The sequence below is a fragment of the Pinus tabuliformis genome, chromosome 2_2 (assembly GCF_031772625.1).
Source record: "Pinus tabuliformis cultivar Carrire ecotype Pingquan chromosome 2_2, CPIR1, whole genome shotgun sequence".
Lineage (NCBI taxonomy): Eukaryota > Viridiplantae > Streptophyta > Pinopsida > Pinales > Pinaceae > Pinus > Pinus tabuliformis.
The window spans coordinates 946,879,987-946,892,796 of record NC_142300.1 but is presented as its reverse complement, the minus strand read 5'-3'; positions in this window follow the sequence as shown (position 1 = coordinate 946,892,796).

The window sequence follows — 12,810 nt, the reverse complement described above, 5'->3', positions numbered from 1 at the left end:
AGCGGTCCTATTCCAGTCCAGTTGGGCCTGCTACAGAAGCTAGAGTCCCTGTATCTGGACGGCAACAGCTTGTCAGGCAGAATTCCATGTGAATTGGGTAATTTGACACAACTTTCAGATCTATCCATTTCTGGTCGTAGTATTTCAGGTTCTATTCCCTCTGAAATATTTAGACTTCCCCTCTCTACTCTGTCTCTTAGTTTTAACCTCACAGGGAGGATACCTAATTACATTGCTAATTTGACCAAATTAACTGCCTTACAGCTTTATGAATGTGGGCTCACTCACATACCTGAGGGCATTAGCAATTTGACCTGGTTGACTGACTTAGATTTCTCTAGTAACAAACTCACTACCATACCGGAAGGTATTGCCAATTTGGTTAAGTTAGAGTACTTAGATCTTTTTAAAAACAACATCACTCACTTAAATGAAAACATTGCCGCTTTATCTCAGTTGACAGAATTAAATCTCTTTGACAATAATCTGAGCAGTAACATATTTAAAACAATTTTCAATTTGACTAATCTGTCATACCTAGATCTGTCTCAAAATAAACTCATAGGTCACATTCCTAAAACCCTTGTCAATTTAAAGAAGCTTATAGATCTGTCTCAAAAAAAACTCATAGGTCACATTCCTAAAACCCTTGTCAATTTAAAGAAGCTTATATACTTAAAATTCTCAAACAACAATCTTGAAGGGACAATTCCCAGAGCTATAGGAGACCTTCATTCTTTGAATGAATTATATTTAAATTCAAACAATTTCACTGGGAAGATTCCTAATAATATTAATAATTTGGTTTCGCTTAATGCATTATATTTATCAGAAAACAATTTGGAGGGACCTATTCCTAGTATCTGCATCTATAACTCCACTTCTTTAAATATTTTCTCCGCTCATTCTAACAATTTTTCTGGGACTCTAACCTCATCATTTGCAAATTGCACCCAGCTTATAATATTGGATTTAAAGAATTGTGGATTTAGAGGTGAGCTTCCTTCAACCCTGGTAAATTTGAGTGTAAATTTGAGTAAATTAAGAGTTATAAGTATTAGTTATAATACTTTTCACCGTATTATTCCCCAATGGATCACAAATTTTACCAACTTATTTTTGTTGGATTTATCAGACAATGATTTTAATGGAAGCATACCATATGATCTTGAAAGACTGCAAGGGTTTGCAATACATCAATTTTATTTCTTTGAGCTTTATTTCCAAACCAAAGAATACATAAAAGGGATTGAGTATAATCTGTCATATATCTTGATTACAAATGTTATATTTGATTTGTTTAGGAATAATCTTTCTAGAGAAATCCCCAAAAGCATAGGCAACATGAGAAGCTTGCGATTACTAAATTTCTCTGGGAACCAATTGGAAGGAAAAATACCAACATCTTTTAGTGAGATACCTACTTTGGAGCAGTTGGACTTGTCCAAAAATAATTTGGATGGAGCAATTCCTCAAGAGCTCTCTTAATTATCAATGTTGGCTTATCTAGATGTTTCATCTAATAACCTATGTGGACCAATTCTAGGAGGGACACAATTTTACACCTTTAATGAGTCTTCATTTCAAAGGAATAAGTGCTTATGTGGATATCCTCTTCCAGGATGCAATAAAAAATATATGAAGACAACCAGTGGAGACAGTGGCAGTCAAAGTAATATCAAGAGAGGATGGTTGAGCCATGTAAATGAGAAGATGTCTTTGATAGCATTAGGGATGGGAATTGGGATAGGGTTTGGGGCAGTTGTTGCTATGTTCATTGTTTGGGATAAAGCAAGGTATTGGGTACTTGGTTTACCTCCCAACAACATAAGAAGGCCCTTTTATGGCCTCTACCGATTCCCTACATAGCTCAATAAAACTTGTATGTATAAATCAATATTTTAATGTATGTAATGCCACTTAATAATATAACTTGAATGTTATTTATTCATATACCATGTATTGTTACTTAACAATATGGTGTTTGGATGTTGACATAAATTATCTAGCTTTGTGGAAGAATATAAAATAGAGTTTAATAATTTCTTTCAATACAAGAATGTTATTATATTTATTGAAAATTGTTAATTATTATAAAACTAATGTAGATAGATGTATTTGTATTGATTAAGAATTAAGAAAATAGAAAAATAAATACTAATTTATTTTTTATTAATAATTTACTATTTTTTCCCATAGGGTTTATTGTAGATTTCTATGGAGTTTTTTGTTAAAGCATTTTCTGGTGTAAATTTCATTGATTCAAAATTATGTGGGCAAAAATCTAGCCATGCTAAAGGTTTTTGTGGCCGAGATCTGCTAGGATTACTGGGTGATTTTGATGACTTAATTGCCCCTAATTCCGATTACTCAAATCATAAGTTAAATGTGTGAGTAATCACAAGTCTCACATAACCTAACCAAACAAACAAAAAAAACTAATTAACTATTTTTTTTTAAAAGTCTAAAATTTAAATATAATTATTTTTAAATAAAATAACAAAATCAAGTCACAATGAAAATTATAAATTATCAATGCTGATAACAATTAATAAATCTCTCAACTTTAAATACCTTTTCCAAATTTATTAATTGTGAGGAGAGATAAGACCTGCAATTACTTAATATTTGATATTTTTCTGGAATTAAATTTTAATGGTTGAGTTGTTTATGGAACGAGTCAATGTGTTGCTGGAGAACATGAGAAAAACGATAGCCGGCAAAGCCAATTCATAGACTACACCGTTAATTTTATGTGTTATGTTACGGATAACCGATGTTTTAGTGAATTTTAATAATGATAAAAATTTTGATATGTTATTTTTAATTTTTTTTATTAAATTTATTTATTTAATAAAATTTTATAAAAATAAAATTTTATTAAATTTACTTTATTTAATAAAATTTTATATTTTTTTAAAATATGGAAAAATACATCTCACACACAGATTCAACTTATCATTTATCCCCTATTAGTAAGGTATAATGGGCGCCTATTTTTTTATTAATCATTCATTTAATTAAAATCAAATCATAATTTGTAACATTCATTTTTTAATATATATATATATATATATATATATATATCTTTTAGTATCTAATTAATTAAATTAACTTGAATCTTATTGTACAATCATAATTTTTTTAATGTTAATTGTATATATTTATTAAATCAACTTGAGATTTATTATGCAATCATATTTTCTATTGATCATACATTTCTGCTGGAGATTAATTAAGAAGCCTGATACGTCAGACCCATGGGATCAGACCGATTGTGTAACGCCCCACGGTCATGCGGCCGGGCGCGCGCGCTCCTTTCTCCGAAAAATTAACTAAGGCATGGAAAACGCGATGGAGAACCAAGGGCGCAATATGTTATAAGGGCGTGTTGGCGATCCATGACTTATAAGGCAAGTTGAACGAGTTGCCGAATGAACCGACCGTGGGTGAACACATGCGATGGGCGCGTTGGGTGGGGTGGTCCCGCACCATGGGCGGGCCCACCACACATAGAGCGACAAAGTATGGTGAGCAGCACGGTTATTAGAGCGAATGGAGGGTCGGCCGAGCGCTTGGCCTCTCCGCACGTTGGCATATAAACAAGCCAAATGACGATGGCATTTGGGCATCGAACTTGGCTCGTCGAACATCGAATAGAAGTGCACAAAAGGGAGTAGAGCCGTAGCACGGGCAGCGGTTATGCGCCCGCCCACCGGGCGTGCTACACGGAGTTGGCACTTGGTTGGAGTTTAGTTGAGCTGTGGTGGAGGGTGCGCTAGGGTGCCCGCCCGCCGAGTTGTGTAGACAAGTTTCGGTTGTGTAGGGCGTGGGTCATGCACGGGTGCACCCGCCCATTCGACAAAAGACTTGTGTGTTGTATTTTCGGTTGAAGGTTGCGGTGTGACCGTCGTGCGCTCTTGCACGGGTGGGCGCCCAACCTCGGTTACGAACGCCGGTCGAGCCCAAGCTCTTGGTCATTGTACTATCTTCTCATATATATAATAAAAGATATTCTCTTGCATATTGCTGGTGTTCTTATTGCTGTTCTATGTTGTTATTAATGGATTCCGCACATTAATAATGTAATTCATGTTTATAATGAATGTTGAAGGCGTAGTTCGTAAAGTAAATCTAACAATGGAAAAAGTTGGTTACTTAGGCGGTGCCGCACCCAGCCAATTTAAGGAAAAAAAGAATTGGGGACGTGACTGTTGGTATTAGAGTAGGTTCACAGGGAGTGAAGCCGTTGCTTGATGATGAACGCAAAGAACAGACATGTATGCAGGGGAAAGTTATGGAGAAATCATGGATGAACAGTCTGGGTTTCGTGGACTTGATGGTTCATGGCAAGATCATTCAAGCTCTGGTGGACACGGGGGCCACTCTTAACTTCATGACGACACGGTTGGCAAAAGAGGTTGGACTGATGATCTTCCCATCGAAGGTGGAAGTCAAGGCAGTGAACTCTAGAGCTAAAGTGGCGGGTTTGGTACACGAAGTACCTGTGCAGATAAAAGACTGGAAGGGTCAGTTGGACTTCACAGTGATGGAGATGAACGACTTTGATATGATACTCGGACAAGATTTCTTGAAGGGAAACAAGGCTACTGTTTTCCCCTTTTGTAATGAGGTGGTGCTGGTTGGACCGTCACAAACTTGGACTTTGCCCACTCATAGGCAAAGGGGGGAAGTCAGGGTGCAACATGTTTTGGCACTAAGTTTGGAGAAGGCTATGGAGGAATCAGATATGGAGACATATGCAGTGATGTTCAAGGATGTCGAAGGTGATGGAGTGGGGACGCCTATTCCAGTCGAGATTTCCGAGGTGCTGACCAAATATGCAGATTTGATGCTTGATGAGCTACCAAAGAAACTTCCACCAAGGCATGCAGTGGACCATAGCATTGAGCTTGAGCGAGGAAAGCAACCCCCGACTAAAGCACCTTATCGATTGTTAGGACCTAAGTTGGAGGAGTTGAAACGACAGTTAAAGTAGTTAACTGGTGCAGGTTTCATCAGACCTTCAAGGTCCCCTTATGGAGCTCCGGTATTGTTCCAGCGGAAGAAGGATTCGAATGAGCTACAAATGTGCTGTGATTACCATGCACTGAACAAACAGACAGTAAGGAATAGACATCCTTTGCCATTGGCTGCTGATTGCTTTGACAAGCTTGTGAAAGGCCGAGTGTTTTCCAAGCTGGACTTGAGACATGGGTATTATCAGGTGCGGATAGCTGAAGGATACGAGAAGAAGACCGCGATAGTAACAAGGTATGGTAGCTTTGAGTTCCTTGTTATGCCATTCGGGTTGTGTAACGCTCCTGCTACGTTTTGCACTTTAATGAATGATGTCCTACAACCATACTTGGATTCGTTCGTAGTAGTGTACTTGGACGATATAGTGGTGTTCAGTGACAACATGGAGGATCATAAGGAGCACTTGGCGATGGTGTTCGAGGCACTGAGGGAAAATCAGTTGTTCTTGAAGAAGTCTAAGTGTGTGTTTGCTCAGATCGAGATTCCGTTCCTTGGGCATATTGTTGGTCAAGGGTACATACGGATGGAGCCGAGCAAAGTGAAGGCGATCGAGGACTGGGTTGAACCAAATAATGTCCATGAGATGAGGGTGTTCTTGTGCATGACCAACTACCAACGAAAGTTTGTAGAGGGGTACTCCAAGGTGACATCGGCACTGATAGACCTATTGAAGAAAGACAAGAGGTGGAGTTGGACGAGCAAATGTCAAGAGGCATTTGATGATTTGAAGAAGAGGATGGTTATAGCACCGATACTGAAGTTTCCTGACTTCGAGAGACCGTTTGAGGTACACACAGATGCTTCAGATTTTGCCATACGAGGGGTTCTTATGTAGGATGGGCATCCGGTGGCGTACGAGAGTCGGAAGTTGCAGGATAGAGAATGGAGGTATCCGGTCCATGAGAAGGATATGACTGCGATCATTCATTGTCTTCATGTGTGGAGGCATTACCTGATTAGGAAGCCATTTGTTGTCAAGACTGACAACGTTGCAACAAGTTATTTTGCATCACAACCGAAGCTTTTTGCAAAGCAAGCTCGTTGGCAGGACTTCTTGGCAGAATTCGACATGACTATTGAGTATAGACTGGGAAGGCACAATGTGGTAGCAGATGCCCTTAGTAGGAAGGGACAACTTGCAACATTGGAGGGAGAAGACCGGGCAGCTAGGAGTAGGAGTCGAGTTTAGATGTCAGAAGAGATGTAGAATAAGATCAAGGAAAGTGTTGAAACTGATACTTTGGCGCAGAATATAGTGAAGCAGATAAAGGAGGGGAAGACACGAAAGTTCTTTCTATGAGATGGGTTCTTGTTCTTTGGAAACCGACTTTATGTTCCAAAGTCATTTGGACTCAGGAGGCACATTTTGAAGGAGTGCCACGACTCGCCATGGGCTGGCCACCCAGGGATGCGTCGTTCTTTGGCATTGTTGGAGAGAGGATTCTTTTGGGAGAAGATGCAGGAGGATGTAGAGGATTATGTACATACGTGCATCATTTGTCAGCAGGACAAATCGGATACTCAGAGACAAGGAGGATTGTTGCAGCCTTTACCGATTCCTGAGAGGCCATGGATGAGTGTCTCGATGGACTTCATCACTCAGTTGCCACAGGTTTAGGGGTATAATGGGATAATGGTCGTGGTTGATTGTTCTTCCAAGTATGCTGTCTTTGTTCCTACAAAGATGCCTTGTGGAGCCAAGCGGACTCCGGAGTTGTTCTTTAAGAACATAGTAAAGTATTGGGGGATGCCATTGAGCATTGTGTCGGATAGAGATCTGTGTTTTACAGGTAGATTTTGGACCACATTGTTCAAGTTAGTCGGGACAGAGTTGTTGATGAGTTTGAGTTACCATCCCCAGACAGATGGGCAGACCGAGAGGATCAACGCACTGCTGGAGGACTACTTGAGACATTATGTGACAGCTGATCAGAAGAATTGGCCTGAACTCTTGGATATTGCTCAGTTTAGCTACAATATTCAAAAGAGTTATGTGACGAGGTATAGTCCATTTGAGTTGGTGAATGGACAGATGCCGGTTGCACCGCATTCCGTAGTGACAGGAGGTTTTTTGAGGAGTCCTCATGCGAAGAAGTTCATGAAGGCTTGGGATGAGACCTTGGAGTTAGCACGGTTGCGCTTGCACGAAGCTGCAAGGAGAATGAAGAAATATGCTGATCGAGGAAGACGGGATGCACACTTCAGTGTGGGAGATATGGTGTTTCTCAGGATTACTGGGGAGCAGTTTCAGCCAGCCAAGGGGACTGCGAGCAAACTGACACGGAAGTATGAGGGACCATTCTGAGTGAAGAAGAGAGTGGGGGAAGTTGCTTATGAGCTGGAGCTTCTGCACCATATGCACATGAAGCATCCAGTTTTTCACATGAGTCAGTTGAAGAGATGCAGACTTGATTCTGACCATCCAGAGAGAGCTGAATCGCCGAGAGGACCAGTCGGGATTGTGGACAAGCCAGGACTGGAGTTGGAGAAGATTTTGAGCTTCAAAACTATAGGGATTGGTTGCCACATGAAGTGGGAATTTCTTGTCAGATGGAAGAATGCACCGGAAGAAGAAAGCTGGGAATTGGAGGACTCACTTTGGAGATGGAAGGAAAAGATTGCGAAGTATGACAGGAAACTTCTGAGGCAGTCGGGATTGTCAAGGGCGACAATGATTTCCAGTGGGGGATAATGTAATGCCCTGTGGTCATGCGGCCGGGCGTGCGCGCTCCTCGCTCCAAAAAATTAACTAAGGCATGGAAAACACGATGGAGAACCAAGGGCGCAATATGTTATAAGGGCGAGTTGGCGATCCATCACTTATAAGGCGAGTTGAATGACTTGCCAAATGAACCGACCATGGGTGAACACATGGGATGGGCTTGTTGGTTGGGGCGGTCCTGCACCATGGGCGGGCCGACCACACATAGAGCGACAAAGTATGGTGAGCAGCGTGGTTATTAGAGCGAATGGAGGGTCGACCGAGCACTTGGCCTCTTCGCACGTTGGCATATAAACAAGCCAAATGACGATGGCATTTGGGCATCGAACTTGGCTCGTCAAACATTGAATAAAAGTGCGCAAAAGGGAGTAGAGTCGTAGCATGGGCAACGGTTATGCGCCTGCCCGCCGAGCGTGCTACACGGAGTTGACACTTGGTTGGAGTTCGGTTGAGGTGTGGTGGAGGGTACGCTAGGGTGCCCGCCTGCCGAGTTGTGTAGAAAAGTTTCGGTTGTGTAGGGCGTGGGTCGTGCACGGGCGCGCCCGCCCGTTCGACAAAAGACTTGTGTGTTGTATTTTCGGTTGAAGGTTGCGGTGTGACCGCTGTGCGCTCTTGCACGGGCGGGCGCCCAACCTCGGTTATGAACGCCGGTCGAGCCCAAGCTCCCGGTCATTGTACTATCTTCTCATATATATAATAAAAGATATTCTCTTGCATATTGCTGGTGTTCTTATTGCTGTTCTATGTTGTTATTAATGGATTCCACACATTAAAAATTATCCTCTACCCGGAAAAAACACTCTGATGTAGCAGACTGCAAATCGCTTCAGAACCCTAGCCATTAGCCGCCCCTGATCGCTTACGCTCTCGTCGCCGCCGGACTCCTGCTGGAAGCCTGCAATGGCAAAGACGGTAGGAGGGGAGAGCTCCGCCTCCCCTCCAATGGATACTCCAATCTCTGACAAAGAACAACATGCACCGCCTCTGCACCCCTCTGGCGCAGACCCTGAAGCTGGGCAGGAAGGACAAAGGACGAATGAAGAAAAGATACCCACAACCCAGACAGAAGAGGAAAACACAGAAAAAGAGACGCACAACAAAGCTTCGTCGTCACAGCCAAAGGCGACCTCGGCCACCTGTATCCCGAAGGCTGCAGAGCGTATCAAGGTCGACCTGCCAAGCCACCGCATCAACGGTGAGATCCAATACATGCAGGATCATGCACTAATAGGAAAGTTTCTGGGATTCTGGCCTACAGAAAAGGCCTTACAAGGCTGGATAGCCTCAAAATGGAAGCCCAAAGGACAAGTTACCTTGCAACTGGGTTCGAAAGGCTTCTTCATAGCCATCTTTCATTGTGTGGAGGACAAAGCACGGATATTCGAAGGTGGCCCATACTTCTTCAACTCTTCAGGTCTCTATCTCATGGAATGGAAACCAAGATTTAACCCTGATAAAGAAGATTTTAGCTGGGCTCCAGTCTGGATAAGGATGTATTCCCTCCTAGTGGAATATTGGAAAGAAGAAACGCTGGCCGATATTGGCAACAAACTTGGGACCTTCATCAAAGTTGCGGCTGAAACAAAAACCTGCAAATACACCTTGTATGCCAGGATCTGCGTTCAGATGCACCTGACCAAAGCTTTAGTTGATTCGGTAAGTCTCTTTCACGATGACTTTGAATGGACACAACCTTTATATTATGAGCATATACCCTTCTGTTGTCGCAAATGTCATGAGCACGGCCATCTCTTCAGAGATTATCCATTAAATTTACAGTCCAAAGCCGCTTCTGCTATCTCTGACAAAGACTCGGAAGGTTTCACCAAAATTCCCAACCGCCACAGGCATGCCAAGAAAAGCCAGCCAGTCTCGAACAATGACTTCAAAGCTGACTCCCAGAACAGATTTTATGTTCTCGCTTCGCAAGTTATGCAAGACCAACCCAGTTCTGACCCCCCAAACAAGCCATCTACGCCCTCAACCTCCCACAACCCCTCAGCCCCCATGCAGTCCACAGATCCAGCTTTTTCTCACCTCACTCCTAACCCTTCTTTGGAGAATGAAAAATTGGTTTCAGATCTTAGTCCCTTCACCTCCTCCCAAGGGAAATCTATGTTGGACAATAAACAGCAAGACACCGACATGGAGCTAGATGCAGCTCTAGCCCTCAGTCTACATGAAGAAGCGGATGAGGAAGAACAGAGTTCTCCTATTGTCATGGAGGAAGATCAGGTGGATGTCAGCTTAGATGGTCTTGACATCTTCAAACTTGAAACTGCATGCAAACAGAAAGAATACAACTCAATTCCCCCCTGGCAAATAGACAGACTTGAAGGAGTCCTAACCAAGGTGCAGCACAATAAAAGTCTTGGCATACAAGGAGGCAGCCCCTGGGACGGAAAAAAGGTGCTCAAAGAAACCAAGAAAAGGGGAAGAAAGACAGACCTTCAAAGGACCATAATAGTAGGTGAAATACTTATGGAATCGGGGCGATTCCCTAAGTTGACAAAGTTCTATAAACCTAAACCTCAGTTTACATGAAGCTCATCTCCTGGAACGTGAGAGGACTCAACAGCCCCTCAAAACATAGAATGATCAAAAACCTGATTCAACAAGAAAAACCAACCATAGTTTTTCTTCAAGAGACAAAAAGCAGCACCGAAGCTATTGAAAGAATTCGAAACAAGATCTGGGCAGGAAGCAGCTCTATTTCTGTAGACGCCTCTGGAGCCTCAGGCGGTCTGGCCATACTGTGGAACCCGCAGATTATCTCATTATATGACTTCCATGCCACCCTTCATCTTATCCAAGCATCCTTCCACCTTATAGGCACCAGAATCCATGGGCATCTCACAAATGTTTATTTTCCACAGACAATACAGCAAAAATTGGATCTTCTGGAAACGATCTCCATCCTCAATGAAAATAGGCAATTTCCCCTCTGGATCGGCGGCGACGACTTCAACATAATAACATCCATGGAAGAGAAACAAGGAGGCAGAATCAGGCTCGACAGTGACAGCAATGGCCTCAGACAATTCATACAGACCAATCAACTTATGGATATTCCAACCTCCAATGGAATTTTCACTTGGACTAACAAGCGTCGAGGTATTCACCATATTGCCTCCAGGCTCGATAGATTCTTCATTTCGGATAATGCAATCCACCTGGGAGGGGACTTCAATGCTTCCATTATCCCCCAAGGAGGATCAGATCACTGGCCAGTTTTGCTACAATGGTCCAGGCCAGGTCACTGCTGCAATAGACCTTTTCGATTCGAAGCATTCTGGCTCACAAATACCAATTTTAGGGCAGTGGTCAACGAGGCATGTGTTGAGCCCCAATTTTTGGTACAATTTGGGCTCATATTGGCCTACTTACCTTGTTCAACCATTCATCTTTTACCACTTATGCATTCATTTCTTAGTATATTCGTGTTGTTTGTAGGAAGAAGGGCAGGCATTATATCTATGTGGCTAATACATGATGATTTCAGGTTTTTGGCATTAAAGAGAGAAAAAGACCACGCAAAAGGAGACAAGGAGACAACAAAGATGACATTGCGGGTTCATAGGGAGGTTGTCCACGGTCTTGATGACCTTCCTCGTGATTGTCACCTTAACTCTGAGCTCCAACAGCTCTCCCCACCGAGCTTAAAGGCAGCCAATATGTTCTACAGGATCAGTAGTTTGACTTTCAGTTGGAGAGCCAAGCTCCACGAATGGAGGAAGCCAACTTGATCTTCATTTTGTATAAATATGAAGGCCGTAGCCTTTGTTAGGCTGTTGTTGAACTTTGGGATTGATATTGTAATTTCTGAGCACAGCTCGGTGTTTGTTTTTGTAAGCCAGTTTTGGCATGACATTAGACTTTTGATTATGAATAAAGGCAAGCAGATTTGGATCTAATTCTGAGCTTTTAAGGGAGCTATAGCTCTCAGGTTAGGGCCCAACCTAAGAGTGATAGATCTCCTCTTCTTGTAGTGTTATTTGCCTTTCTTTCCAGCACTTTGTTCCTTTGCTTTGACATGCATTTAGAATTTACAGTCTGCTGATGTGATTTCATTAATGAGATTGAGTAGGATTAGCTTGTGGTTAAATCACTTTCAGTTGCTTAGATTAGGATAGGAGGTTTGTAATCCACTGGAGCTCCAAGAAAAGGTTGTTAGTGCCTCCACTGCCATCTCTGTTTAGGGATTGGGGTGCAGTCTATACCAACCACCAAAAAAACCGCAGTCTTTTCCACTTTTATGCAAGCTGCAACACAGTCGTTTTAATCGTGGATCCTTCCATGCATTTTTCTCTTGAGCCATACTTTGTCACTACAATTCCATGCACGACTCTTCTTCATGATTTACATCGTTGTTCATTGGTTTAATAGCACAGGTAGCACTGGTTAATTAATTCTCGTTTTTGGTGCAAGACATAAGTCATTTGTTTTATTTACACTGATCCATATCATTCTACTTCCTTCTTCTTCTTCTTAACCTCTCCTCAAGCCACCTACTCGACCTCTGTTCAGCTCGTTCACCTTCCAACTCTTCCATTGCCCACGTAGCTTCATCTTTTTGACCTTTCGTTGATCCCATCCTTCTATCCACCAACCACTTCGTGCACTCTTTCTCCATCCTGGTTCTCTGCCCCTGAGTCATCACAAGCTCCATCTCCACCACACCTATCCACCCATACTGTTCCATCACTTCACTATCACCCAAAACTTCCACTTACAGCACATCCTGTAGAAGTTAGCAGATTTCCTGTAGAATTCCTTAGTTTCCTGTAGGATCCCCTGCAGACATCCTGTAGAAGCCTGCAAACTTGGTTGCCGAGCATCTGAACGTTGTAGACTTCTGTGGACTGATGCTAGGGACCCCCTGGGACCTCTCCTAGCGATCCTGACCTTTCCCAAGCTTTCTCTCCCTTCGCACCACCTCTGCACAGCCAAACCCTAATAAGAAACAAATTCATAATAACTCCATCCACTTAATCAAAAATACAAAAACAATGTTCTTTTTCATATAAGTAGTTTGAGTTCATGCATTT